The sequence below is a fragment of the Nycticebus coucang genome, chromosome 2 (assembly GCF_027406575.1).
Source record: "Nycticebus coucang isolate mNycCou1 chromosome 2, mNycCou1.pri, whole genome shotgun sequence".
In the NCBI taxonomy this organism is placed as follows: domain Eukaryota; kingdom Metazoa; phylum Chordata; class Mammalia; order Primates; family Lorisidae; genus Nycticebus; species Nycticebus coucang.
Window position 1 is genome coordinate 157,447,839 of NC_069781.1, and position 27,852 is coordinate 157,475,690.

Sequence of the window (27,852 nt, forward strand, 5' to 3'; positions counted from 1 at the left end):
ATTGACAAAAAGAAGAGAGGCACAGAAAGAGGGAGACAGAGCATTATAGGTGTACAGTAGGGTACTTTGATTCAACCTTAAAAAAAAACCACCTTCTGGGGGTGCCCAGTTGGGTGGTTCCCTTGAGGTCAGCAGCTCTTTGCTAACCTGATTAGACACAGTACCCCACCTCCACCAAGTAGAGGAAAGACAAAAATGCTATAAATCAAACCAAAAGAAGCAAACAGAAAACTTTACGGGATAAAGTTGGCTGGAAAAACCAAATAATAGTGGTATAAATACTAACAAAAATGAAGTTCTAATTATTGAAATAGGCAGCAATGGGAAATTATAATTAAACTAGAAAAATTGAGAAAGAAAAAGGATCTGTATGGAAAAGGTTGAACTTAAAAAACAAAACAACAATCAACAACATCAAAATAAACAAAAAAAACAACCAAACCAAAAAAAAAAAAAACACAACCAAAAACAAAGCTGTATGTATATGTTATTGAATATTGTCTGGGCAACTCGTGGTCTTCTGGGGTATGAGATGTTAATCACAGTTCTGATACGACTGGAGGGTGCTAGTTTCCCAAACCCCACCAGTTTGACACCCTAAATCTCTCTTCAGCCCACTTAAAAGGCACTTTGAACTTGTTCACTTACTGAGCAGAAGCTTTCTCAGGGAAGTGCTTGTCGCTGGAATCACTGGTGAAGTGTCGTGTGTGTCAAAACTGGTCTCCCTCTGCCCCCGAGGGTTAGGGCTGCAAGGCGGCTCAGACCCCGCCCTTAGGCTACTTGGTCGCTGGGTTACCAGCTCCCACCCAATTCCAGCTCTGTGACCCTGAGGGCGGAGCTTGCCGGGGCAGATCGCTCACAATGTCTGCCTGTGACCCAGAGCCAAGCACTATTAGCTCCGTCTGGCTCAGCGGCTCGGACTGGGGCCCTATACAAAGGCCAAAGTTCTCAGCACTCCCGCTCAGGCTCTCACCAAGACACTTCAGCTGAGTGCCAAGTCCAAAGACACCAAAACAGTTCACAGGTAAGGCCTTTCTGGTTTGCAGTCTCGCTGCTACTGAACTTACAGTTGCGGGCGGGTTTAGACGGATTGAACACACGCGACCACTTGCCGGTTTTCCACTGTTTTGGTCCTCCTCTTGGGGTCCAGAAGTCTCTCGCTGACTCCCTGTATCCTCTCAGGGGTGATTATAGGCAGATCCCACCAGCCAGAGATGCCTGGAGTCCTATCTCCCCAGTCTCACGGTGCCCAGATGCAAGGAAGCTGTTACTCGGCTGCCATCTTGCTCCGCCCCCTCCACCTCTGCTCATATTATTCCTATAACCACATTACCACTACCACTCACTGCTACATCATCACCTCCCACACAGTGCTCAACTAAAACCACACTACACAACTATCACCCACAGCTACCGTCCAACAAACACCATCTTCATTACTACCTGTAGCTACTGTCACTTAACCTATCACCATTCCCCACTATCTTTATCTCTGTAATAAAAATACACAACTCATAACTATCACCTTCACCACCTTATCTACTACTGCTCCCCCTAAATCCTACCTCCACCGATCGCTACTGCTGCCCACAGATACCAGAATTATCTGTGCAAACTCCCATCTTCACTACCACCTCCCTCATAACTACCACATCTACTACCACTGCCCACAGCTACCACCTTCTCCATCACTATCACCCAAACTGTCACCCCTGCTACCTCCTCCAACACTGCCACACAACCACAGTTATAACAACACCCACACAACTCCCACTCACCATGACTGCCACCCTTCCCTTTCAGCTAACTCCTCCACCACAATTAACTCTCTTTTCTTAGGAATAAATGGAAGTTATTGGTACAAAAATTTTGTAAAAATGAATTGCAAAACATATTCCAGAAAAGTGATTGTTTCAGTTTATTCTGAATATCATTGACCAATATATAATTTTATACACTTAACATTTTCCATTGCTGAAAAAGTTACAAAATGGATCTCATAAAATTACTAAAGGGACACTTTACTTCTAACACATAAATTTTGGCTTTCTCAATAAATTCAAAATGAGAACTCTATTACTTCTTTTAGAAGGTACTGACTCTTCTAATACCCTTTGTTATACATTATGTATACACTATAAGCATACTCCTAAATTGTGCTCACTCCATACTTACACAAGAAAAGTAAAGAGTTACATTCTAATATACTTTAATAATATAAAATGTAGTCTCCTTAAAAAGAAAAAGGTTTGTTTGAAACTTTTGGCCCATCTGCAAATATTATATCCTTTTAAAGGACATGAAGACATATTGCTTGAGTCAGAATGAACTGGATACAAGCCAATTACACTCTTTCAATGGATTTACTAAAAATGATTGATCAATACATAGAAAAGGAGAGTATTAGGAAATATTGCATTTGACCTCATCAAAATTCAGACATGGAATTTGTAGTGTTTTAGGAATTTTCAAACTTCTTTTTATCTTATTTATTTATTTTTTGTCTGAGCTTAGAACTCTTTTTTTTTTTTTTTTGCTTATTGTTGGGGATTCATTGAGGGTACAAAGAACCAGGTTACACTGATTGCATTTGTTAGGTAAAGTCCCTCTTATAATTGTGTCCTGCCCCCAAAAGGTGTGTCACATTATCATGACCCTTCACACCCCTCCCTCTTCCCTCTCTTTGCTCTTTTCTTCCCCGATCCCCCTCCCATCTTTCCTCTCCCTGCTCTTCCTCCCCCCCTCCCTCCTTTTTCTCTTGAGCTTAGAAATCTTAATCGAGACAAATCTCTTGTAGAAGCCAAGATTAAAGCAGAAATGATCTGATTGAAGCAGGGATAGGGAATGCCAACTGCATAGCCTCCTCCTTTGTGATTCTGGCATCTCCTTTGCCTCCTCTGCCAGAACCCCAAGGCTCTGAGGAAACTAATTTCTAACCTACTGTTATCATCTGTATAGTATTGTTCAGCAAGAGACTAAAGAGTACTGCCCTAATGTTATATCTGATAAGATCATAAAAACCCAAATAAAATGTTCTGTGTCAGGCACTGTGCTAGACTCTGAAGATACAGTGGTCAACCTATGTACAGCTGAGCCCTAATAAAACGTACAACTTTTTAGAGAATGAAAAGAGGAAAGAGAAGATATCTGAAAGTATCATGTAGAAAGTTTAACTGTTCAAACATGGAATTAGTTTTCAGTATCCAGTACAAGCTGCAAGAAAGCAAAAGAAAAAAGGAAGTGTCTCCAATATTGTATGCCATTGTTGTAATTTAGTGCAATTTCATAACACAGAATCAAATCATCTGGCAATTTTGTCAAAGGAATAGCTTTTATTATCTTTCAGTAACCAACTTGCTAATGCACTAGCCAACTAGGTAAATTAAAGTCTTCTTTATTTATAAACATAGATGTACAGCTCACATAATTTGCAATTAGAAATAGGTGGATTTGGTTAAAAAGGAAGATACTTACATTTAGATAAACCCTTACTCATACAACCTCACTTGTATTCCATGTGAATGCAATGTTAGGTAAGTATGTCAGAGTTAAAAAACTTTAGAGTTTTATTGAAATGATCCTTTTTGGGAAGGGGAAGTGCTGGTTGCCATAATGTTTACTTTGAGCATGGGCATTCCTTTGAGTTGACGATTCATTTTAATAGCAGATTTTGCATCATTATTCTGAGAGTTTTCCAGAAAGTGTTAACAAATTTAGAGAGGAGAGGGGAGAGAGGAAAGAGAGAGAGAGAGAGAGAGAGACAGAGAGAACACACTTTATTTCACCTGGTGCCTATTAGGACTCAGTTTTTAGACTCAGACTATAAGCTTTCTTTAATTTTTTCGAGTGTGTTTTTCCTTAATTTTTTTTAAAGAAGACATTCACTAATTTGTGGCTTTCACATGAAAGCTATAACCCAGTTATAACCCAAGAATATGGGGAAGGGGGAAAAGGAGGGGAGGGAGGGAGGAGGTGGGCGGAGGGAGTGTGATTGGTGGGATTATACCTGCGGTGCATCTTGCAAGGGTGTATGTGAAACTTAGTAAATGTAGAATGTAAATGTCTTTTTTTTTTGTGGTTTTTGGCCAGGGCTGGGTTTGAACCCGCCACCTCCGGCATATGGGACCGGCGCCCTACTCCTTGAGCCATAGGCGCCGCCCAGAATGTAAATGTCTTAACACAATAACTAAGAAAATGCCAGGAAGGCTATGTTAACCAGTGTGATGAAAATGTGTTAAACGGTCTATAAAATCAGTGTGTGGTTCCCCATGATCGCATTAATGTACACAGCTATGATTTAATTAAAAAAAATAAAAAAGAGAAGACATTCAGTGTTCAGTACTTTATGTTAAAAATACCCATTAATAAAGCACAAAATGCAGATCCCCTTATATTTTTTTGGGGGGAAAAGTATGCTTTTTCCCAAGTAATGTGTCCATATGCTTTAAAATATTGAAAAGCACTAATGTAAGGAAAGAGATGAGCTGTAGAATCATATGAAATTGATTTTCTAGAGAAATTGTAACAGGTAGTTATTGCAACAGGCTTTTTGTGAGATGTAGATACGGTAATAATATAAGTTGAACACCTAGTAGAAGGATGACAGGTAAAAGATGCTCAGTAGTAGTGCCAATTTAATCTTTAACAACTTTTTTCCTCTTGCCCACCCCCTTTCACTTTGTAGACTGCTTCTGGAATGCATCTGTGATGTAAGCAAGTAAATGTTGAGTAGATGAATTTGAGAAATTGTTCTGTTTTCTAAAATCCTAACCATGATATATTGAAAACAGATCTATTGAAAACAGAGTTTGATAAAGTTGTGTACAGCCACCATATTCTAGGATCCTGGCAGGGACTTGAGCCTTGTCCTTCCCTCTGTCACAATATGTCAAAAATCCTGTGGAGACTTTCCCTCCACAGGTCTTTCAATAACTGACAGTTCAAAGATGAGTCAAATAATTAAGACGGCTCTATTTGACATAATCAAGAAACATTGCTCTGGGAGCTGGGGAAAAGAAAGTATAGCTGTCTTCTTACATAGCAAGCCTATTGAATTATAAATGAGCGAACTAATGGCAAAGGGAGAATTCAGCACTTAATACTGAAGTGCCGAGTCCACACTAGGCACTTTGCTAGATGCTGTGAGAACTACGGTAGTGAAATAGATGTTACAATCAAGTGTACAGGAGAGACAATTACTAAAAATGGAAGAAGTGTGTGTGGGGATGGAATGAATGAAGAGGCAGCTGAGGATGGATTGGAAAGACTAAAGGAACAAGGGGAGGTTTCAGAGAGGAGCTGGCATGTTAAGTGTGTCTAGAGGAATGAGGAGAGTTTTGCAAGAGGAATTCTAGCAAAGTGAAGTAGTGTAGCCTGCAGGTTAAGAGTTAATGTTGGCAGGAAGACATATCTTGCATGTTCTCACTCACATGTGGGAGCTAAATATTAAAAACAATTGATGTCATGGAGACAGAGAATGATGGTTACCAGAGGCTGAGAAGGGTAGCAGGGATGGGGGTATTAAGTGGTTAGTGTGTATAAGAATTTACTTAGTTCAATAGAATGAAAAATATTTGATAGCACAACAAAGTGACTATAATCAACCATAAGTTAGGGTTGAAAACCGTAAGTTGTTACTTTGAAATAAAAGAATGGAACTGGAATGTTCCTAATACACAGAAATGATAAATGCTTGAGGTGATGGATATCCCAATTGCCCTGAAATGACTAGTTAACATTGTATGCTTGTATAAAACATTATATCTACCCTATATTAATTTATACAACTATTATGTGCCCATAATAATTAAAAATAAAAAGTTAAAAAAGTTAATGCTGGGTATCAGCAAACCTTTGTTCTAAATGGACTCTACCACCTTCTTTGCTGTCTGAGCTGTAAATCTCAGCTTTCTTATCTTTAAATGTACATTGGAAGGGAGATTTGAGAAGAGGTGCTGGGTATAAAGATTAAATGAGGTGGTAACATATAAAGAACTTGCATAGGCTTCAGACCCAGTAAGTGCTCAATAAATATTAGCCACTATTGTTATTATTATTTTCCATTTTAACCAGATGTAAACTTTTTTGCAATGGTACAAGTCCAGAGAATACAATCAGAACCGGAATGACTAGGAGCCCACTGTGGATTTGAGTGTGAAGAATGTGAAGTTAAGTTCCACCCAGTAGGAAAGTTATGGAGGAAGGAACACCCTCACATGTGAGCACATACATAGTTCCAAATGCTGTGGGTGTGGGGAGCACAGAGGCAGCCCTACCTTCTTGGTACTTCACTTCGTGAGAGTCAGGCAAGAACTCAGGTTATTCTGAACGTAAGAAAATACTTTGATTAGGTTCTGTAAAAGGGGTGCAAAATGTCGTGGGAGAGTAGAAGTGAGAATAATCAATTTCACTTAGAAATGCTAAAAAGAGGTGCCATTGAAATTCATCTTTTAAAAAGAGCTATTAAAAATGAATCAAAACTTGTTGATTCTAGAAGTGCCACTACTTTACTGACTATGATATCTGGGTGAATTACTTAACCTCTATAAGACTTAGTTTTCTTATCTATTAAATAGGGATAACATGGTACCTATTGCTTAGAACTATTGTGAGATTTATGGAAGATAATCCATGTAAAGGGGCTTACATTGCACTATGCCATGGAACTGGTTCAATAAATCATAAATATTTATTATTGTTATTTCAAGACTTTTTAATTTTTTATTTTTTTATACACAGATCTTGAATACATTTATGCATATGTGGGGTACAATGTGTTGATTTTTTTATACAATTTGATGTGCTTACATCAAACTAATTAATATAGCTTTCACTATATTGTCAAATATACTTGATATTGTGTTAAGACATTGCAAGGGTTCAAGACTTTTTTAGAATACAAAGCACTTTGTTATAGATTATCTCATTTGATCCTCATAATATCCTTCTACCATACATAAGATGGACAATTATCATTCTGCTTTAATTGATAAAGAAATGGAAGAGATTTATCAAGTCACAACCACCTGGTATGGGCCAGGGTCAGGAGTTGATTCTGAATCTAATGCCCTGAATACCTTTTTCCTTATTTCTGTCTGATGATTACCCTCAACAAGATGTAATTATTATGTTAGCCTTAAAACTGTGGTTTCTTTATAACTTCAGAGCTGCTTCCATTCCAGTGAGATCTCATGAGAACTCCTACTTATGCAACAGTAAATAGAACTGCTCTGTTTAAAGAATCAAAACTATTAAGATTTTCTTCTTTTCATTTCCCCTAATGGTTCCATGGAACCCAACTTGAAAGAAAAAAACAAAAAACAAACAAACAAAAACCTTTCACAAAGATTTGGATTTGGAATCATGAAGAATAGCATCAGCCAGGGATTAGCAGTCTGGAAGTTCATGGCCTTTCCAGAAACTCTTGAAGTGTGTCATGCTTTATCCTTGGCTGGATGAGGTTGCACATGGCAGTTGGTGGCATGGGTCTCCTAAAGTCAGTGGCTGTGATGTTTCCTAACTATTTGACTCTGGTGTGCTTCTTAAATTCTCTTTGGCTCAATTCCCTCATTCCCCACATGTGGTAATAATAACTTCTACCTCATGGGTTGTTGTGAGAAGTAAATTTGACAACAAACAAAGCATTTCACAAAATATTCTTGACATAGAGTAAGTGTTCAATGTTGTTTATTGTGAATATTTTCATCTTTCTGGGCCTCACTTATCTGTTCTGCAGAATATGAATAGTAACTTTGCCAAGAGAGTTTTTTGTCATACTTAAATGGGGTAATGCATATAAAATGCCTGGCACATAACAGTAACTAAATAGAAGTAATAGTAATTAATAGTAATAGTAATAATGGTAATTCTTCAGGTGATTTTATTCTCTTCTCTGGACCCCCCTGCTCCTGCTCACACATGAAGCATCTTTCTTTTTTCTGTGTCAGTCCCTGGACCTTTCCCACAGGAAAGGCTCATGTCCTCCAATTAGACCAATACCAATTGACTTGGGCCCTTTGGCAATGCTTTCCACATTAATTTGACATTTGCAATTCACCTTGAAAATATGCTAATTGAGACAGGGATCTGAAGTCTGCACAAAACACAGGTTTGCAAGAGTCTATGGTATACTAGCGATAATTGCAAATTTAATTCCCTTTGAGAAGATGTATAAAAACCTGACCACTCCCATTAATGCAGAGGAAATTAGATCTCTGAAATCAAGTGAAATGAACCAAATGAAAGGAGAAAACATTATTTAGAAGGAAAATAACTTTTTTTGAATTATTAAATCATAGCTGTGTACATTAATGCAATCATGGGGCACCATACACTGGTTTTATAGACCATTTGACATATTTTCATCACACTGGTTAACATAGCCTTCCTGGAATTTTCTTAGTTATTGTGTTGAGACATTTACATTCTACATTTAGTAAGTTTCTTTCTTTCTTTTTTTTTTATTAAATCATATCTGTGTACATTAATGTGATCATGGGGCACCATACACTGGTTTTATAGACCGTTTGACACATTTTCTTTTTTTTTTTTTTAATTTCTTTTTTTTTTATTAAATCATAACTGTATACAATGATGTGATTATGGGGCATCATACACTCACTTCATAAACCATTTGACACATTTTTATCACAGTGGTTAACATAGCCTTCCTGGCATTTTCTTAGCATTTACTAAGTTTCACATGTACTCTTGTACTATGCATCGTAGGTGTGGTCCACCAATCACCCTCCCTCCGCCCATCCTCCCCCCTCCTTTTCCCCCTTCCCCATATTATTATATTAATAAATTGTGGTATATGTACACCATGGAATATTATGCAGCCTTAAAGAAAGATGGAGACTTTTTTTTTTTTTATTGTTGGGGATTCATTGAGGGTACAATAAGCCAGTTACACTGAGTGCAATTGCTAGGCAAAGTCCCTCTTGCAATCATGTCTTGCCCCCATAAAGTGTGACACACACCAAGGCCCCACCCTCCTCCCTCCATCCCTCTTTCTTCTTCCCCCCCCCCATAAACTTAATTGTCATTAATTGTCCTCATATCAAGATTGAGTACATAGGATTCATGCTTCTCCATTTTTGTGATGCTTTACTAAGAATAATGTCTTCCACTTCCATGCAGGTTAATAGGAAGGATGTAAAGTCTCCATTTTTTTTAATAGCTGAATAGTATTCCATGGTATACATATACCACAGCTTGTTAATCCATTCCTGGGTTGGTGGGCATTTAGGCTGTTTCCACATTTTGGCGATTGTAAATTGAGCTGCAATAAACAGTCTAGTACAAGTGTCCTTATGGTAAAAGGATTTTTTTCCTTCTGGGTAGATGCCCAGTAATGGGATTGCAGGATCGAATGGGAGGTCTAGGTTGAGTGCTTTGAGGTTTCTCCATACTTCCTTCCAGAAAGGTTGTACTAGTTTGCAGTCCCACCAGCAGTGTAAAAGTGTTCCCTTCTCTCCACATCCACGCCGGCATCTGCAGTTTTGAGATTTTGTGATGTGGGCCATTCTCACTGGGGTTAGATGATATCTCAGGGTTGTTTTGATTTGCATTTCTCTAATAGATAGAGATGATGAACATTTTTTCATGTGTTTGTTAGCCATTCGTCTGTCATCTTCAGAGAAAGTTCTATTCATGTCTCTTGCCCATTGATATAAGGGATTGTTGGCTTTCTTCATGTGGATTAATTTGAGTTCTCTATAGATCCTGGTTATCAAGCTTTTGTCTGATTGAAAATATGCAAATATCCTTTCTCATTGTGTAGGTTGTCTCTTTGCTTTGGTTATTGTGTCCTTTGCTGTACAGAAGCTTTTCAGTTTAATGAAGTCCCATTTGTTTATTTTTGTTGTTGTTGCAATTGCCATGGCAGTCTTCTTCATGAAGTCTTCCCCCAGGCCAATATCTTCCAGTGTTTTTCCTATGCTTTCTTTGAGGATTTTTATTGTTTCATGCCTTAAATTTAAGTCCTTTATCCATCTTGAATCAATTTTTGTGAGTGGGGAAAGGTGTGGGTCCAGTTTCAGTCTTTTACATGTAGACATCCAGTTCTCCCAACACCATTTATTGAATAGGGAGTCTTTCCCCCAAGGTAAGTTCTTGTTTGGTTTATCAAAGATTAGGTGGTTGTAAGATGTTAGTTTCATTTCTTGGTGTTCAATTCGATTCCAAGTGTCTATGTCTCTGTTTTTGTGCCAGTACCATGCTGTCTTGAGCACTATGGCTTTGTAGTACAGACTAAAATCTGGTATGCTGATGCCCCCAGCTTTATTTTTATTACTAAGAACTGCCTTAGCTATACGGGGTTTTTTCTGGTTCCATACAAAACGCAGAATCATTTTTTCCAAATCTTGAAAGTACGATGTAGGTACTTTGATAGGAATGGCATTGAATAGGTAGATAGCTTTGGGAAGTATGGACATTTTAACAATGTTGATTCTTCCCATCCATGAGCATGGTATGTTCTTCCATTTGTTAATATCCTCTGCTATTTCCTTTCTGAGGATTTCATAGTTTTCTTTATAGAGGTCCTTCACCTCCTTCGTTAGGTATATTCCTAGGTATTTCATTTTCTTTGAAACTATGGTGAAGGGAGTTGTGTCCTTAATTAGCTTCTCATCTTGACTGTTATTGGTGTATACAAAGGCTACTGACTTGTGGACATTGATTTTATATCCTGAAACATTACTGTATTTTTTGATGACTTCTGGGAGTCTTGTGGTTGAGTCTTTGGGGTTCTCTAAGTATAAGATCATGTCGTCAGCAAAGAGGGAGAGTTTGACCTCCTCTGCTCCCATTTGGATTCCCTTTATTTCCTTGTCTTGCCTAATTGTATTGGCTAGAACTTCCAGCACTACGTTGAATAGTAAAGGTGACAGAGGACAACCTTGTCTGGTTCCAGTTCTAAGAGGAAAAGCTTTCAGTTTTACTCCATTCAGTAAAATATTGGCTGTGGGTTTGTCATAGATAGCTTTAATCAGTTTTAGAAATGTGCCACCTATGCCTATACTCTTCAGAGTTCTAATTAGAAAAGGATGCTGGATTTTATCAAATGCTTTTTCTGCATCTATTGAGAGGATCATGTGATCTTTATTTTTGCCTCTGTTAATATGGTGGATAACATTTATAGACTTGCGTATGTTAAACCAGCCTTGTGTCCCTGGGATGAAGCCTACTTGATCATGATGAATGACTTTTTTGATGATAAGCTGTAATCTATTGGCTAGGATTTTGTTGAGAATTTTTGCGTCTATGTTCATGAGTGAGATTGGTCTGAAATTCTCCTTTTTGTTTGGGTCTTTTCCTGGTTTTGGTATCAGGGTGATGTTTGCTTCATAGAATGTGTTGGGGAAGATTCCTTCTTCCTCAGTTTTTTGGAATAATTTGTGCAGTACAGGAATAAGCTCTTCTTTGAAGGTTTGATAGAATTCTGGGGTGAAGCCATCTGGACCAGGGCATTTTTTGGTTGGAAGCTTTTTTATTGTTTCTTTGATCTCAGTGCTTGAAATTGGTCTGTTCAGGAGATCTATTTCATCCTGGCTAAGTCTAGGGAGAGGGTGTGATTCCAAATATTGATCCATTTCCTTCACATTGTCAAATTTCTGGGCATAGAGTTTCTGGTAGTATTCAGAGATGATCTCTTGTATCTCTGTGGGATCAGTTGTTATTTCCCCTTTATCGTTTCTGATTGAGGTTATTAGAGATTTTACTTTTCTATTTCTAGTTAGTCTGGCCAATGGTTTATCTATTTTATTTATTTTTTCAAAAAACCAACTCCTTGTTTCATTAATTTTGTGAATGATTCTTTTGTTTTCAATTTCATTGATCTCTGATTTGATTTTGGATATTTCTTTTCTTCTACTGAGTTTAGGCTTAGATTGTTCGTCTTTTTCCAATTCCATAAGATCTCTTGTGACATTGTTGATGTGCTCTCTTTCTGTTTTTCGAATGTAGGCATCTAAAGCGATGAATTTTCCTCTCAAAACTGCTTTTGCAGTATCCCACAGGTTTTGGTAGCTTGTGTCTTCATTGTTGTTATGCTCAAGGAAGTTAATGATTTCCTGTTTTATTTCTTCCTGCACCCATCTGTTATTCAACAGAAGATTGTTTAATTTCCATGCCTTTGGATGGGCTTGAGCATTTTTGTTAGAGTTGAGTTCCACCTTTAGTGCCTTATGGTCTGAAAGGATACAAGGTAAAATTTCAATTCTTTTGATTCTGTTGATATTTGTTTTGTGTCCCAGGATATGATCAATTTTGGAGAATGTTCCTTGGGGTGATGAGAAGAATGTATATTCTTTATCTTTGGGGTGGAGTGTTCTATATGCGTCTATCAACCATAGTTGTTCTAGGGTCTCATTTAAATCTCTTACATCTTTGTTTAATTTCAGTTTAGAGGATCTGTCCAGCTCTGTAAGAGGTGTGTTAAAGTCCCCTGTTATGATGGTATTATCAGATATCATATTGCTCAGACTGAGTAAGGTGTGCTTCAAGAATCTGGGAGCATTTAAATTGGGTGCATAAATATTTAGAATGGAAATGTCTTCTTGTTGTAGTTTTCCCTTGACCAATATAAAGTGACCATCTTTGTCTTTTTTGACTTTAGTTGCTTTAAATCCACATGTATCTGAAAATAAGATTGCAACTCCTCTTTCCTTCTGAATTCCATTTGCCTGAAAAATTGTCTTCCAACCCTTGACTCAGAGCTTTAATTTGTCTTTTGAAGCCAGGTGTGTTTCTTGCAGACAGCAAATGGATGGCTTGTGTTTTTTAATCCAGTCAGCCAATCTATGTCTCTTCAGTGGGGAATTCAAGCCGTTAACATTTATTGAGATAATTGATAAGTGTGGTAGTATTCTATTCGTCTTATTTGGTGAGAGTCCATTGCTTAGTTTTATCTTTTGCATCAGTGTGGAGGTTAGGTTCTGTCCTTTGATTTCTGAGTTCTTACTTTGCTGCTGATCCATTGTGGTGGTCAGTGTGCAGAACAGGTTGAAGTATTTCCTGTAGAGCTGGTCTTGTTGTGGCGAATTTCCTCAATGTTTGTATATCCGTAAATGATTTGATTTCTCCGTCAATTTTGAAGCTTAGCTTAGCAGGGTACAGAATTCTGGGCTGGAAATTGTTCTGTTTAAGTAGATTAAAGGTAGATGACCATTGTCTTCTTGCTTGGAAAGTTTCATTAGAGAAGTCTGCGGTAACTCTGATGGATTTGCCCCTGTAAGTCAACTGGCGCTTACTCCTGGCAGCTTGCAGAATCTTTTCTTTTGTCTTGACTTTGGACAGGTTCATCACAATGTGTCTTGGAGAAGCTCGGTTAGAGTTGAGGCGACCCGCGGTCCGATATCCTTCTGAAAGCAGTGTGTCAGACTCTTTGGTGATGTTTGGGAAATTTTCTTTTATAATATTCTGTAGTATGGCTTCCATTCCTCTGGGGCATTCTTCTTCCCCTTCTGGAATTCCTATATCTCGTATGTTGGAACGCTTCATAAAGTCCCATAATTCTGACAGTGAACGTTCTGCTTTCTCTCTCTTCTTTTCTGCCTCTTTTACTGTCTGAGTTATCTCAAGAACTTTGTCTTCTACCTCTGAAATTCTTTCTTCTGCATGGTCTAACCTGTTGCTGATACTTTCCATTGTATCTTTAAGTTCCCTAATTGACTGTTTCAGTTCCTTCAGGTCTGCTATATCCTTTTTATATTCTTCATATCGTTCATCTCTTATTTGATTCTGTTTTTGGATTTCCTTTTGGTTATTTTCCACTTTATTAGCAATTTCCTTCATTGTTTCCCTCATTTCTTTCATTGTTTTCAACATGTGTATTCTAAATTCCCTTTCTGTCATTCCTAACATTTCTATACTGGTGGAATCATCTGCAGTAGCTACCTCATGGTCCCTTGGTGGGGTTGTTCTAGACTGGTTCTTCACGTTGCCTGGAGTTTTCTGCTGATTCTTCCTCATGAGTGATTTCTTTTATCTGTTTCCTTGCCCTAATTTTCCTTTCACTTCCTCTTGCTCTTTAAGTTCTTGTGCCTGTGGACTAAGGGTTACAGGACCAGAAGGGTGAAAAGGTTGAAGAGCAAAAAAAGGGGATGAAAGAAAGGAGGACCGAGTGATAAGAAAAAAAGAAAGATAGAGAAAGGAGAGGGGGTGGGTATAAGGAATATTGACAAAAAGAAGAGAGGCACAGAAAGAGGGAGACAGGGCAATATAGGTGTACAGTAGGGTACTTTGACACAACCTTAAAATACCCCACCTTCTGGGGGTGCCCAGTTGTGTGGTTCCCTTGAGGTCAGCAGCTGTTTGCTAACCTGATCAGACACAGTACCCCACCTCCACCAAGTAGAGAGGAAAGACAAAAATGCTATAATTCAAACCAAAAGAAGCAAACAGAAAACTTTATGGGGATAAAATTGGGTGAAAAACCAAATTATATCGGTAGAAACACTAGCAAAAATGAAGTTGAAGTTATTAAAAAAGGCAGCAATGGGAAATTATAATTAAACTAGGAAAATTGAGAAAGAAAAAGGGATCTGTGTGGAAAAGATTGAAATTAAAAAAACAAAAGAACATCAGCAACGTCAAAATAAACAAACAAAAAAAACAACCAAACAAAAAAAAAAAAGAAAAAAATACACAACCAAAAACAAAGCAGTTTGTATATGTTATTGAATATTGTCTGGGCAGCACGTGGTCTTCTGGGGTATGAGATGTTAGTCACAGTTCTGATACGACTGGAGGCTGCTGATTTCTCAAACCCCAGCAGGTAGACACCCTAAATCTCTCTTCAGCCTACTTAAAAGGTACTTTGAACTTGTAAACTTACTGAGCAGAAGCTTTCCCAGCTTTCTCGCTGGAAGCGCTGCTGAAGTGGCTATCCACTTACCTAGTGTGCCAAAACCGGTTTCACTCTGCCCTGAGGGTTAGGGCTGCAAGGCGGCTCAAACCCCACCCTTAGGCTACTTGGTTGCTGGGTTACCAGCTCCCACCCGTTTCTAGCTCTGCAACCCTGAGGGCGGAGCTTGCCAGGGCAGATCACTGACAATGGATCCGTGTGACCCACCGCCAAACACTATTAGCTCCGTCTGGCTCAGCGGCTCAGACTGGGGCCGTAGACAACGGCCAAAGTTCTCCGCACTCCCGCTCAGGCCTTCCCCAAGGCAGTTCAACTCAGTGCCAAGTCCAAGGACATCAAAACAGTTCACAGGTAAGGCCTTTCTGGTTTGCAGTCTCGCTGCTACTGAACTTACAGTTGTGGGCGGGTTTAGACGGATTGAACACACGCGACCACTTCCCGGTTTTCCACTGTTTAGTCCTCCTCTTGGGGTCCAGAAGTCTCTCGCTGACTCCCTGTATCTTCATAGGAGTGATGATAGGCAGTTCCCACCAGCCAGAGATGCCTGGAGTCCTAGTCTCCCCAGACTCACGGTGCCCGGATGCAAGGAAGCTGTTACTCGGCTGCCATCTTGCTCCGCCTCCCCGACTTTTATCTTTTTCATGTTTATGTGGATGGAGCTGGAACATATTCTTCTTTGTATAGTATCTCAAGAATGGAAGAAAAAGGAAAATATCTCTTGATGTTATTTAAAATCTCCCTGAAAAAATTTGATTCAGAAACAATGATTTTAGCCCATTCATTTGTATTAGGCGATTAATTTGTCAGAATCGATATTCTGAAAAAAACTGGTCCAATCTTATATTTCAGAGACAAGTTTAATTTAACATGTAAGTAAATAAAAAGCAAAAGTTCATTGTGTTTTTATTATCACCAAAGGACCACTAATTTAAGCTATGCTGGCAGTGCCACTGCTTAAGAAAAAATATGACCTTAAACTTGAAAAACAACTTTATTGAGGTATATTTTATGTACCATAAAATCCTCCTATTCCAAGATTACAAATCAATGATTTTTAGTAACTTTGCTGAGTAGGGCAACCATCACTTTAAATCAATTTTAGAACATTTTCACTCTCCCAAAAAGATCATGTTTATTTACAATTAATCCCCGTTCATACCCTTTAGTCCCTGGCAATCACCAATTTACTTTTTTGTCTCTGTAAACTTGCCTTTTCTGGAACATTTCATTTAAATGGAATGATATAATATGTAGTTCCTTGTGCATGGCTTCTTTGATTTAGCATACTGTTTTTGAGATTCATTCATAATGTCTCATATGTCAGTAGTTTCTTTTTTTTTTTTCTTTTTAGAGATGGGGTCTTGCTTTGTTACCCAGACTGGAGTGCAATTGTGTGATGATAGCTCAGTATAACCTTGAACTCCTAGGCTCAAGTGATCCTCCTGCCTCAGCCTCCTAAAGTGCTGGGATTACAGGCATGGGCTACTGTGCCTGGCCAGTAGTTAGTTTCTTTTTATTGCTATATAGTGTTTCATTTTATTGATAGACTGCATTTTGCTATCCATGTGCCAGTTGAGGAAATTTAGGTTGTTCTTAGTTTTTGTCCACTGTGATGTAATCTTAATTTTACAAGATTACATGTGTTGACAATCTTGTCCTTTGTTGGTTCTTCTCACCTGAGCCCCCCAAACATAGGAAGTTATGGAATGGAACAGAGGTAATCACCTATTATACTACTAGTGACTTCTGAAGTTTGTATCTTCCTCAGCTTTCTTTGTTCAATTTTGTTTAACACACTGTATCAGAAGATTAGCAACATTTCCAAAACCTAGTTCATTTCCATAACTAGAGAATCACAGTTTATTAAGGGCAATGGAGAAGGGAGACTGCTAAATGTTCCATGGCACACATTGGAGAATTAAAGTCTACTTGGTTAATTCCTCTAGTAGGTCAATTCTCTACTCACATTTTGCAAAATTTCCTTTGTCAAAATTTCCTTCTTAGCCCATTGAGGCTATATATCAAAAGTAGGTGGATGAGCAAGTCCTAGCTGAAATTATTCATTCCATCCATTCTTGCCCACATTCTTAATATAAATGTGAAACTATGGTGGAAAGTGTCAAGAGCTCAGTAGGTTGTACTTTCATGGTTTGTGCTGCTTTGCTGGAACATTATCCATTTCACTCAGGATGGTGTGAGAGTAATATTTAGAACCCCAAATGAGTCCAAAGGATCTCGGGCAACAAAATCATAGAGGGAGTAGGAGAGGAAAAAGCAAATGGAAAGTAGAAATTGATTCAGCTTTAGATATTTTCAAATGCAGTCTGCATCTGATAGAATCCACTTAACTTCTGAGAAGCCAATATTTTCCAACTGCCTATTACACGCAGAATGCAGAATCCTTAACTGTTTGCTGGGATGCAGGAGTAAAAATCTCCATTTATTTGACCACTAAAAATATTTATTGAGTAACAATTTTGTGCAATGCATTCCATGTACAAGGCATTCAGAAGTGAAAACCAACTTGGTTCCTGCCCTTGTGGAGTTAGCTGTCAACTGGGGAGAAAGAAAAAGGCAACCAATAAAGAGATATACAGAATAACCACACATAGTGATAAACGCTGTGAAGAGATAAATCAAGGTATTGGGTGGGAGTACAATGAGAGGGTATTTTAGATCTCCGAGAAGGTGACATTTATGCTGAGTCCTAAAGGAAAGGAGGTAATAGAGCAAAGGAGTGAGGGAAAGAATGTTCCAGGTAGAGGAGGGCAAAGGCAAGGGCCCAGAAGGGAAAAGGACAGAGTGTGGTCCTTACCCTTAAGAATCTCATATGTTATGCCACATGGCAGACGACATGGCACCACGTTTAGATGATCTAGTTTTGGAAGTGCTGTGAGCAAAATATACAGAGGTACTATTCATTGCAGGTAATAGAAAAACAAGAGTTTGATGACGGAACTGATGAATGAATAAGTTACTGGATAGACAGATGGACGGATGACTGACTGACAGGCTAACCGATTGCCAGAATACATAAATAGAAATATACTGTTTTGAAAAGTGGGTAGAGGAAGATTTATTTATAATCCAAGGATTGTGTAAGTGAGAAGGCATATAGGATAGGGCAAATGGGATGGAAGGGAGAAAAGAAGGGGGTTGAGAATATTTTCCTGCTTTACACTTTTTTTCCCCTTTAAGGGCTACTCTGAGTGGCTTCTTGCACTCTGACTTGAAGAACCTTTCTCTACACAATTTAGGCATAAAATGAGTACATCCTCCTCCACCCCTGTGACAGCTGCTTAGTGAGCAAAGGAAAATTAATTAACTGGCATGAATGGCCTGCAGGTCAGATTTTCCACATAAATGACACATTAAACAGTTGTATCTTTTAAGATTGGATTCATTTTGAGAAAGTAAGGCAGGCAGGATATGAGAAGCCAGAGTAATTCAATGAAAATTATCTTTATCTACTAAGCCACTTATACCTGAATATACACATACAATGCACAATATATATTTATTGACTTTTTTTTTAGCTTTAGATCAAAATTTTACCTTAGAAGATTAACAAGAGAGACAGTAGCTATTATCTCCAGTGCTGCTAGATAGCACAGCTCTGGGTGCAATATCCTTCTGTGTTATGCCACATGGCAGTCCTGACAACTCGTGCATTATGTGATAGCCATCATGGGCTAAGGCCAAATAGACTGTTAGTATTAAACAATCATTTGAACCACTCACGGCTGGCCAATTTCCAACTTGATGAATTCTCCATACATCTAGAGAATAAACAGGTAGTCCTGGAAGCTTGAACTTTTGGTTCTTCTACAGAATTAATTACTTTTGTTCTAGGAGGAAATGAATACATTCCATCAATGCAGGGACCCCAGAGTGCAAATGCAATTTCCCACAGCATAAACAGCAACTCCAGAAAAGGCCCTTAAGCTTCCCACTCATGGCCAGTAAAATCCTTTTTCTCTGATAGCATTAATAAAAATGACATGGAGCATTTGCTCAAGTGGCAAAATGGGACATTCCTGGCTGTAACCTTTGTTTAAATCATTCTCTTATTATATTTTATTCTTTCAGATCAAAATGAAATGAACATACCTGGAGGTCACAGGGTGGCAGTTATCATAATAGGTCACAGCCTTGAATGGCTTTAATAAATTCTGCGTAAGCAGAGAGCAGTTGTTCTCCACCAGACAGAGGTTTCTGGGTGGACAGTGCCAATGCCCAGTCCTTCAATCACAGACAGGGCAGAAGTAGAGTCAGAGAGCAGAAATCAAGCTTCTACTTGTTTGCATGGCCATCACTTTCTAAACTTTACTTCTTTTCTTTCTCTTCAGTTTCATCCACCTTACAATGACTTCTAATTTGTTTCAAAGCACAGTAAGGCATCTCTTCCCAGGCAATGCTTTGCTGTACACTCACCCTCTCCTCTCTGCCCCAAGTAAGTGCTAGTAACCTTCTTTCTCTTTAGTATCTTGTGCTTACTTCATAATGCATATGAAAAACTCCTATAAATTAAACATTTTTTGTTTTTCTCTTATTGGGGCTCTGTGAAGCACAACAATGGGGTGTAATTTTGCTGATTTTCCCTCCATCATACCTGTCTATGTTGTAGCCACTCAGCAAATTATGAATGTGTAGGGACACCCAGAAATTCATCCTTATTCTAAGAATTTTCATTGAATCTAAACCTTTTTTCTCTGACTTTATTGTCACTGAGTTACATTAATTTTTTTTTTTTTTTTGTGTAGAGACAGCATCTTGCTATGTTGCTTATGCTGGCCTTAACTCTTGGCCTCAGGTGATACTCCTGCCTTGGACTTCCAAAGTGCTGGGATTACAGGTGTGAGCCACCATGCCCAGCCTCTACATTAATTTTACCATGTGTTAGTAATATTTGGTATTTCTTCAATTGGCTTCCTGAGAAAAATGATATCAAGTATTTTTAAGTAGAGACTCTGTGCCCTTTGCCTGGATTTCTTAGCTGCCAGGCTGCCCTTTTAGGGTTTATGTAGCTCTCTCTCAATGTAGCTTCTAAAATATTTGCAGATTAATATTTCTAAAACTGTAATTTTTCCCCTAATTCAAACAAAATCAAAACAAAACAAAACTTTTTTTTCTTTTTATTGCCTTCAAAAGAAAACTTAAGCTCCATAGGTAAGATGGTATGAGCATTGGGTCAAGAATCCCAGTGTTGCCCCAACTAGCTCCATAATCTATCAGCTGTGTGAGCCTTGGACAAGCAATTTTGTTTATCTGGGTCTCAGTTAATCCATCTTAAAAATGGGAAGAATAATAGCAGCTGTCTCCTGGATCAAATGTGATAATGCACGAAACATGTAAAGCAAAGTGTATGGCTTTTAATAATAATTATTATTAAATTACTTTAAATTCATTCATTCATTTATTATTTTATTGACAACAGCATGCTAGAGGATTAATGTATCAGAGAATTTTCCATAATGTGAGAAATTAAAAAAAATTTCTCCTTAGAAATTCAACCATTAGGCAGGACCTAGAATTTTTGCTGTTGTTAATGATTGTGGTACCAGCACAGAGAAAATGTATAAACACTGGTAAGAATAGGATCAAAAAAGACAGCAGATCATCCTCAGATATCAGAAAAGGGGCTGCTAGAAAGACATCCATGATATTGCTCCTTAGAGAGGATGCTTTGATTCCAAAGAACTAAAGCTTTTACACAATGAATTATTAAAGCATTATCAGCCTTGCCATTTGTGTCTTCCTGTTACAGGTTCATTCCCAAACCTTGTATGTGCCATTTTATCGAGAAAATCTTGCTGCCAGTTTTGGGGCTCTATAAATTTCCAATGTTTTATGTAAAACAATGTAGTTTATTCCTTTCTTCTATCATTTACTCAACATACATGTATTATGTGCCTGCTGAGTGCCCAGCACTAGGGATTAAAGACCAAATGAGGAAAGAAGGTTGTAGTATGGTGAGGAAAATGGGTTCTTTATGCTTTTTCTCTTACCACGGTGTTTATATACTAGTTTTCATAAGTGCTCATTTCCATATCAGCTAATTACCTTGGCAAAAATTTTACATTCACATGCCTAGGCAACAACCTATCCCCAACAACTTAACATGGTAAATGTTAATTATGTGCTTGGACTCACATGAATCAAGAGATATTAAGGTTTTGCTCTTCCCTTGACGGTGTTCCCTGACCTCACCTTGACCTCTCTTACAATGTAGTATTATGACACTCATGACAGGGGCTTCATTTTAAATTTTTGTGGCTTTTATCATGTCACTGTTGAGGCAAGAATTGAATGCTTTCAAATCTTACCAGGCTTTGCTTCAGTTCAGGCTTTTGAGCCCTGTAGATATACCCAGACGCTATAGATTCCAGGAAATGGCATGGAGAGAGCTCAGGGAAGGTACAGAATGAACAGCCTGTCACTGTTACTCTTACACCAGCTCCACATTCAGAGGACTTGTTTTACAGAAACCTCTGTGGAGGCTACTCTATCAGACTCTTTCCAGATTCATCCTTGGCTGTAGAGTGACACATATCTCCTGGGACACCATTAGCTTGGTTATACGAAAAAATGTTGAATCTTGATGGCATGGGTCTTCATGATGATTTCTTGAATTAAAAATATCTCCTCTGTCTTCTTCCATTTAAAATAATATGTTTCATTAAAAATAAAACTGCATTATTTCATGAAAGAAAAAAATGCAGATTGTTAAATTTGGAGTGTAATTTTAGTGTATGTGCGCACGTATATATAAAGATGCATATTTTGGAATAAATACCTGAGTGTGGGGCTGGTATGTACATTTAATGTCACATATCTGGTCTGGCACATACGGTGGCCATTGAGTGGAGGAGGCACGCCTATGTAGGTGGTGTGTCGTGTACTGCTTGATGTGTTTGGTGTGAATGTGTGTGTGTGTGTGAATGTAATATTGTGAATATTAGTATTCCTGTAGTAGACACTGTATGCATGTTTGTGTAGATGATCTCTGCCATGAGTGTGATAGACGTGTGAATCTATGAGTATGAATATATATGTGTGTGTCTGCACCCACCTTTATAATCTGTTTGTTTTGCATCTTGCAGCTGCAATACTTAAGTATGCTATAGCTAAGAATAATTCTTTCTTTTAAAAAGAGAGTTCCATGAAATTTAATAGAATTCCCAGCAATAATTATTTCTAAAATTTAAAACATAATTATAAAGGGTAAAAAATGAAAGGATTTATTTTGGCTTTTTCCTTTTTACAAAAATCCAGATAATTAGTCACATCAAGAAAATTGGGCAAGTTGTGGCAGCTGCAGCCTCAATCACCCTTGGAATCACTATCCCTTTTCAGAGGGAAAGAGTGCTGCATTGAGGACAGCAAAGCATCTTCAGTTGGTTTCTTTGGATTCTCCTCTAGGTCCGTTTTGATTGTTCCAGACTCACTTTCTGCTCCAACTCATCTCTTGTCAGGTTCATGCTACGAAAACACCAATAGGACCAATTGACAGAGCCTTGATATCACCTTCAAGGGAAACAAATGTCATGGGCAGACTCCTCCCAGGATAATTGGGTATCACCCTGATAGGGTTGTTGAAATGGCTTTAATAAATTTGACATCAGGAAACTTTCTGGCAAGTTTATTGAGGTGTTGATTTATCAGGGCACAGAGAGGAATCACTTGTTTGTAAAGGTACAGGATTATTCACAAGCCCTCACTGGGGTAACTTCTTGAACATAATCCTTTCCTAAGATGTGCAAAACTGAAAATTTATTTTTTAGTTCAGTTATTTTCCACTTAGCCAGTCTTTGCTGCATGTACATTTCAATAGCACATTTATTCTCTTCATTAAATTCATCTTCATGATCTTCCAGCTCTTCCAAAGTCCTATCTTCACAGGACTTTTCATCACCAATTGCTGGGGACTCTCTACTCCTTTTCTGCCTCCTTTTTCAATTCTTTCAGACTTTGCTTTGAGGGCAAGATGCCCTTTTTGCATAACATGTCATTCCACTTGGTGTCTGCACTGGGCCCCCAACTCTAAGTGCAGTCAGGAACACACATTCTACTGCTGCTTTTCATGGTAGGACTCTTCCCCCCCACCCCACCCCTGCCAAGTCCAGTCCCTTCACTTCTCCATGCTTCAGCTTCCACATTTCCAAATGCTCATGCCAGTCCAGCCACCAAGGGAAGCTCTTGCTATCTTTGTGCTTTTGCAGTTTTCACTCCATGCTCTGGGTCAGACTTTTCCATGCCTCTATAAACTTATATGGTCAGGGGTTATAACACACATGGACATTGCTTCTGTACCAGCAGGGACCAAGGGACCAACAGCTCATGGAATCTTCCTAATGACAGTTAAAAAATTTTTTTAAAAAATGTTTTTAATTTTATTTTCTTTCTTTTTCTTTAAATTAAATGATTAACACATAGATCATGTATACATTAATGCATTTATGGGATACAGTGTGCTGATTTCATAGATGTCTTAACACAATAATTAAGTAAATGAGATGAGGTATATATTAACCAGTGTGATATAGCGTTCATAATTCTAAAAAAATTTTTAATTAAAAAAGATTTTAAGGTGGCCCCTGTGGCTCAAGGAGTAGGGTGCCGGCCCCATATACCGGAGGTGGTGGGTTCAAACCTGGCCCTGGCCAAAAAAAGAAAAAAATCTTTTTAAGTGGAAGCTTCTGGAAAGGCCCTGCCTTGGGCGTCTGTGTGAGTCACCATGGGTTGACCCATGACTGAGGCTTTCTGAAGCTTAGTACTACTTCCTAGAAATGCATCTAGTCTCTGAGTTGGACCCTTGGAGATCCCTCAACCCTTAGCTGCTGCGTTTGAGCCCTGGGTTGATCTGAAGCCCCTTGCTGCCTGTCTTGCCCCAGAAGCAGCAGTGGTGGTTGCTGCATTTGAGCCCTGGGTTGATCTGAAGTTCCTTGCTGCATACATTGCCCCAGGAGCAGCATTGGTGAGTTGGCAACTATTTGGGGTGGTGCTTGCTGAAGTTGAGTGCAGAGGGGCTCTCATTATTTTGAGGAAAATGAACCTGCAGCTGCAACTGAGGGGAGTCCAGGTGTTGCTCTAGATTCCCAGGACTCAAGTCCATTCCAGGCTGATGCTCCTGGAACATCTTCCTTTCTTGATAAATCTGGGGCTGTTGGTGCTATTCCAGATAACATTGCCAATCATTGTGCTGCAGACATTCCAATAGTGAATAGTTTTTTTTTAAAAACATATACCTCATCTCATTTACTTAATTATTGTGTTAATACATTTATACTCTATACTTAATAGATTCGACATGTAGCCTTGCATTATGCACCATAGGTGTGATCCCACATTCACTCTCCCTCAATCTGACCTCTCCCTCCCCTCCATTCCCCCTGCTCTTTCATCCTGGGCCATAGTTGTGATCCGTTCATATGAAAGTGTAAGTGATTGTAAATTTGTTTCATAATAGTACTGAGTACATTGGATATTTTTTCTTCCATTCTTGAGATACTTTACTAAGTAGGATATGTTCCAGCTCCATCCAAGTAAATGTAAAAGAGGTAAAGTGTCCATCTTTTTTAAGGCTGCATAATATTCCATGGTATACATTTATCACAATTTATTAATCCATTCATGGGTTGATGGGCACTTGGGCTTCTTCCATGACTTGGCTATTATGAATTGAGCTGCAATGAACCGTCTGGTGCAAATATCTTTGTTATAAAGTGATTTTTGGTCTTTTGGATATACACCTGTAGAGGAATTGCAGGATCAAATGGCAGGTCTACTTTTAGATCCCTGAATATTCTCCATACTTCTTTCCAAAAGGGGCGTATTAGCTTGCACTCCCACCAGCAGTGCAGAAGTGTTCCCTTTTCTACACATCCATGCCAACATCTGTAGTTTTGTGATTTTGTTATGTGAGCCACTCTTACTGGAGTTAGATGATATCTCGAAGTGGTTTTGATTTGCATTTCTTTGATGATTAAAGATGATGAGCATTTTTTCACGGGTCTGTGGGCCAAGCGCCTATCTTCTTCAGAGAAACTTCTGTTCAAGTCCCTTGCCCACAATGAAATGGGATTACTTGTTCTTTTCTTATTAATAAGTTTGAGTTCTCTGTGAATGCTGGTTATAAAAACCTTTGTCAGAAGTATAACCTGCAAATATCTTCTCCAATTCTGAGGGCTGTCTGCTTGCTTTACTTACTGAGTTCTTGGCTGTGCAGAAGCTTTTTAGTTTGATCAGATCCCAGTAATGTATTTTTGGTGTTGTTTCAGTTGCCTGGTTGGGGGGGAGGGGTCCTACTCATAAAGTATTCTCCCAGGCCTATTTGTTGTGAATAGTTTTTAAAATATTCTTTCTCCTGTACTTCTTGCTACTTCGTCAGTCTTTACTATGAGGATAACATGACAGAAAAGGGTTTGCATGCTGGCTTTCCCCAGTGTCAGTCCTTTGTCTTACAAGGCACAGCACCAAAGATATAGGAGTGTAAGGCATGCTGTTGGACTGTAGCAGCAGAATGCCCACTTCCTCTGTGATCTTGATCCTCCAAAGCACCACCTGGTTACATTATAGTGTCTGTGACTGGAGAGGAGCAACTAGGACCCAGTTGCTGACTAGAAATTCCCTGTCTCTCCAGAGAGGAGCAACCAGCTCTCCCCATCAGAATCTTCTGAGCACAAGAAAGACTCTGTTTGGTGGTGTAGTTGGGAGCTTCAGCCTGGGTATCCTGGAGGTTTAAAAGTGGATGAGCTTGGACTGGGACATTGCATTGTTTCCAAGTAGCAAATAGTCTGCTTCTCTCTTTGGTTAGAAGTCTGGCTCTGTTATTCTGGAATCAGTTATCCATTTTGTTTACTTGACATAGGAATTTTTTTTTGCCAGTTCTTCTCTGGTTGTAAAATCATAGTAAGGGCTGTGTGTAAATATCTTCTTAAGTTTCTTCACTTTTTTGTTAGTGTTGGTGTTTTGATTTTCTTTCTTTCTTTTTTTTTATTTTGTTCCTATTACTTATGACTATCTTCTTCATCTGGAAAACCATGGGAAGCCACTATAGACTCTCTAGCCCATGATCTCTCCAGGTTCATCCAAGATGACAAACTGCAGAGTAGAATGACTTAAATATAATGAAAGGCACCCACCCTAATCACGTGTCCACCCTAGCTGAGCTTTTTTTGTTTTAATTACAGGACCCACCTTTTTAAATCCTATCTACCATTCCCTGAGCATTCACAACTGACTTTCTTCTTTAATTCTCTAATACCACATTTTATCCCCATTGTAGAGCTGAAGACCTTTGGGGAAGAATGGTTGGTTCAGAGTCCAGAGTCAGCTTTCCCACCCTAGCAGTCTGACAGCTAAGCCTGTGCCTATCACCGCATGCTTTCATGTAATGGTGATTCTGTGTGCCCTCGGAGGACAAGAACTTTGAAATGGTCATGGTTGATGTATCTGTGACAGTTTGGGGTAGGAGGTCCCAGTTCCCTGAACCCAGTAGACCTGGTTCAATTACTCATCTGAGTTAGAAGCTGCTCCAAAAGATCTGTTAACTGCACAATTGGAAAACAATTCTACACAGGTGGGTCTCTTGGGATCCTTACCAGTCAGGGAAGTTTGGGTTGTAATATGCAGACAGAGTGGCTCCCTGTCTTTGGTTCCCTATAATCTTAAACATATTAGGCTTGTGGAACAGAAAAATCAGGAGTAATCAATTATGAGGAATAAAAAACTGTCACATGAGTAAGAATTATATTTGCTTTTTGTGGGCAAAGTAAGAAACCTAATGCTTCGAAATAACAGATTTAGGTTTAGCTCCTTATGAGGATGAGATTTCAGATATTCAGAGGTATTTAACAATGGAAAGGGATGCCTACCTTATGTAGTAATGAGCTCCCCATCTTTCGGGGGTGGTCAAGCAGAATTGGGTTAACTTTATTAGTGGCAATTCTGAAGGGAGATGGATTACTGACATGGGTCCCAAATGTAGCACTGGGGTATGTAACATTATAAGGCATGTCTCCTTTAAGCATCAATTTTACTTTACAGGATTTGAGGAGAAGGAGGAGTCAAGAACTTAGCTGGTAAATAATTTGAAACATTTTTATACTATCAAAGCAAACATAGATTTATTGTGAAGCAAAATGTAGAGTTTGAATTAATGTTGAAGATGAAAGAGAAATTTTGACCAAATTTCAAATTTAAAATAGGCTTATTCTAATTATGGCCTATATATGTCAGATAATGTTTTTCTTCTGCAAAGCTGTAGAATGCTTTAGTAAAAACAACTGGGAGAAATGGGATTAACTGGACCAGTGGTTTCCAAACCCGGCTAGTGATCAGGAAGGCTTTCCAACCTCAAAGTTTTGGAGATTATTAGTTTGTATTTCATCAGTCATTAATAAATGAGATAATAGGCTCGGTGCCCATAGCTCATTGGTTAGGGTGCTGGTCACATACACTGGGGCTGGTAGGTTCGAACCAGGCCTGGGCCTGTTAAAAACAACAATGACAACTACAACAAAAATGTAGCCAGGCATTGTGGCAGGTGCCTGCAGTCCTAGCTTATTTGGAAGGCTGAGGCAAGAGAATCGCTTAAGCCCAAGAGTTTGAGGTTGCTGTGAGCTGTGACGCCATAGCACTCTACTGAGGGTGACTCTTGTCTCAAAAAAAAAAAAAAAGAGAGAGAGATCATAAATGAGATAATTTGTTTTTCTGTACCAGCTGTGGCTGACAAATAACCGCTCCAGTATTTTACCACACTGAGGATTTATTTCTTTCTCTCCAGTATGGGCAAGCAGGATGTTGAGAAAGGATATTCTTTGCTACTTGTGATCCTTGAGGGGATTCGTAGTCTCTCTGATCATTCTGTGGACCCCTAAACTTCTGTGGAATCTTAGGCATCTGGTTAGAGAACAAGGAAAGAATGAGAGTGTGGAGTATCACTTGGAAAACTTCAGCAGCTATGCTGGATCTGGCTT

At 38.8% G+C, this 27,852-nt stretch overlaps 1 pseudogene; it reads right to left on the bottom strand.

Moving 5' to 3' along the window:
* Positions 1-22,195: 22,195 nt before the first annotated feature.
* LOC128560721 (phosducin-like protein 3) lies at positions 22,196-26,889 on the bottom strand (annotated as a pseudogene).
* Positions 26,890-27,852: the final 963 nt, after the last annotated feature.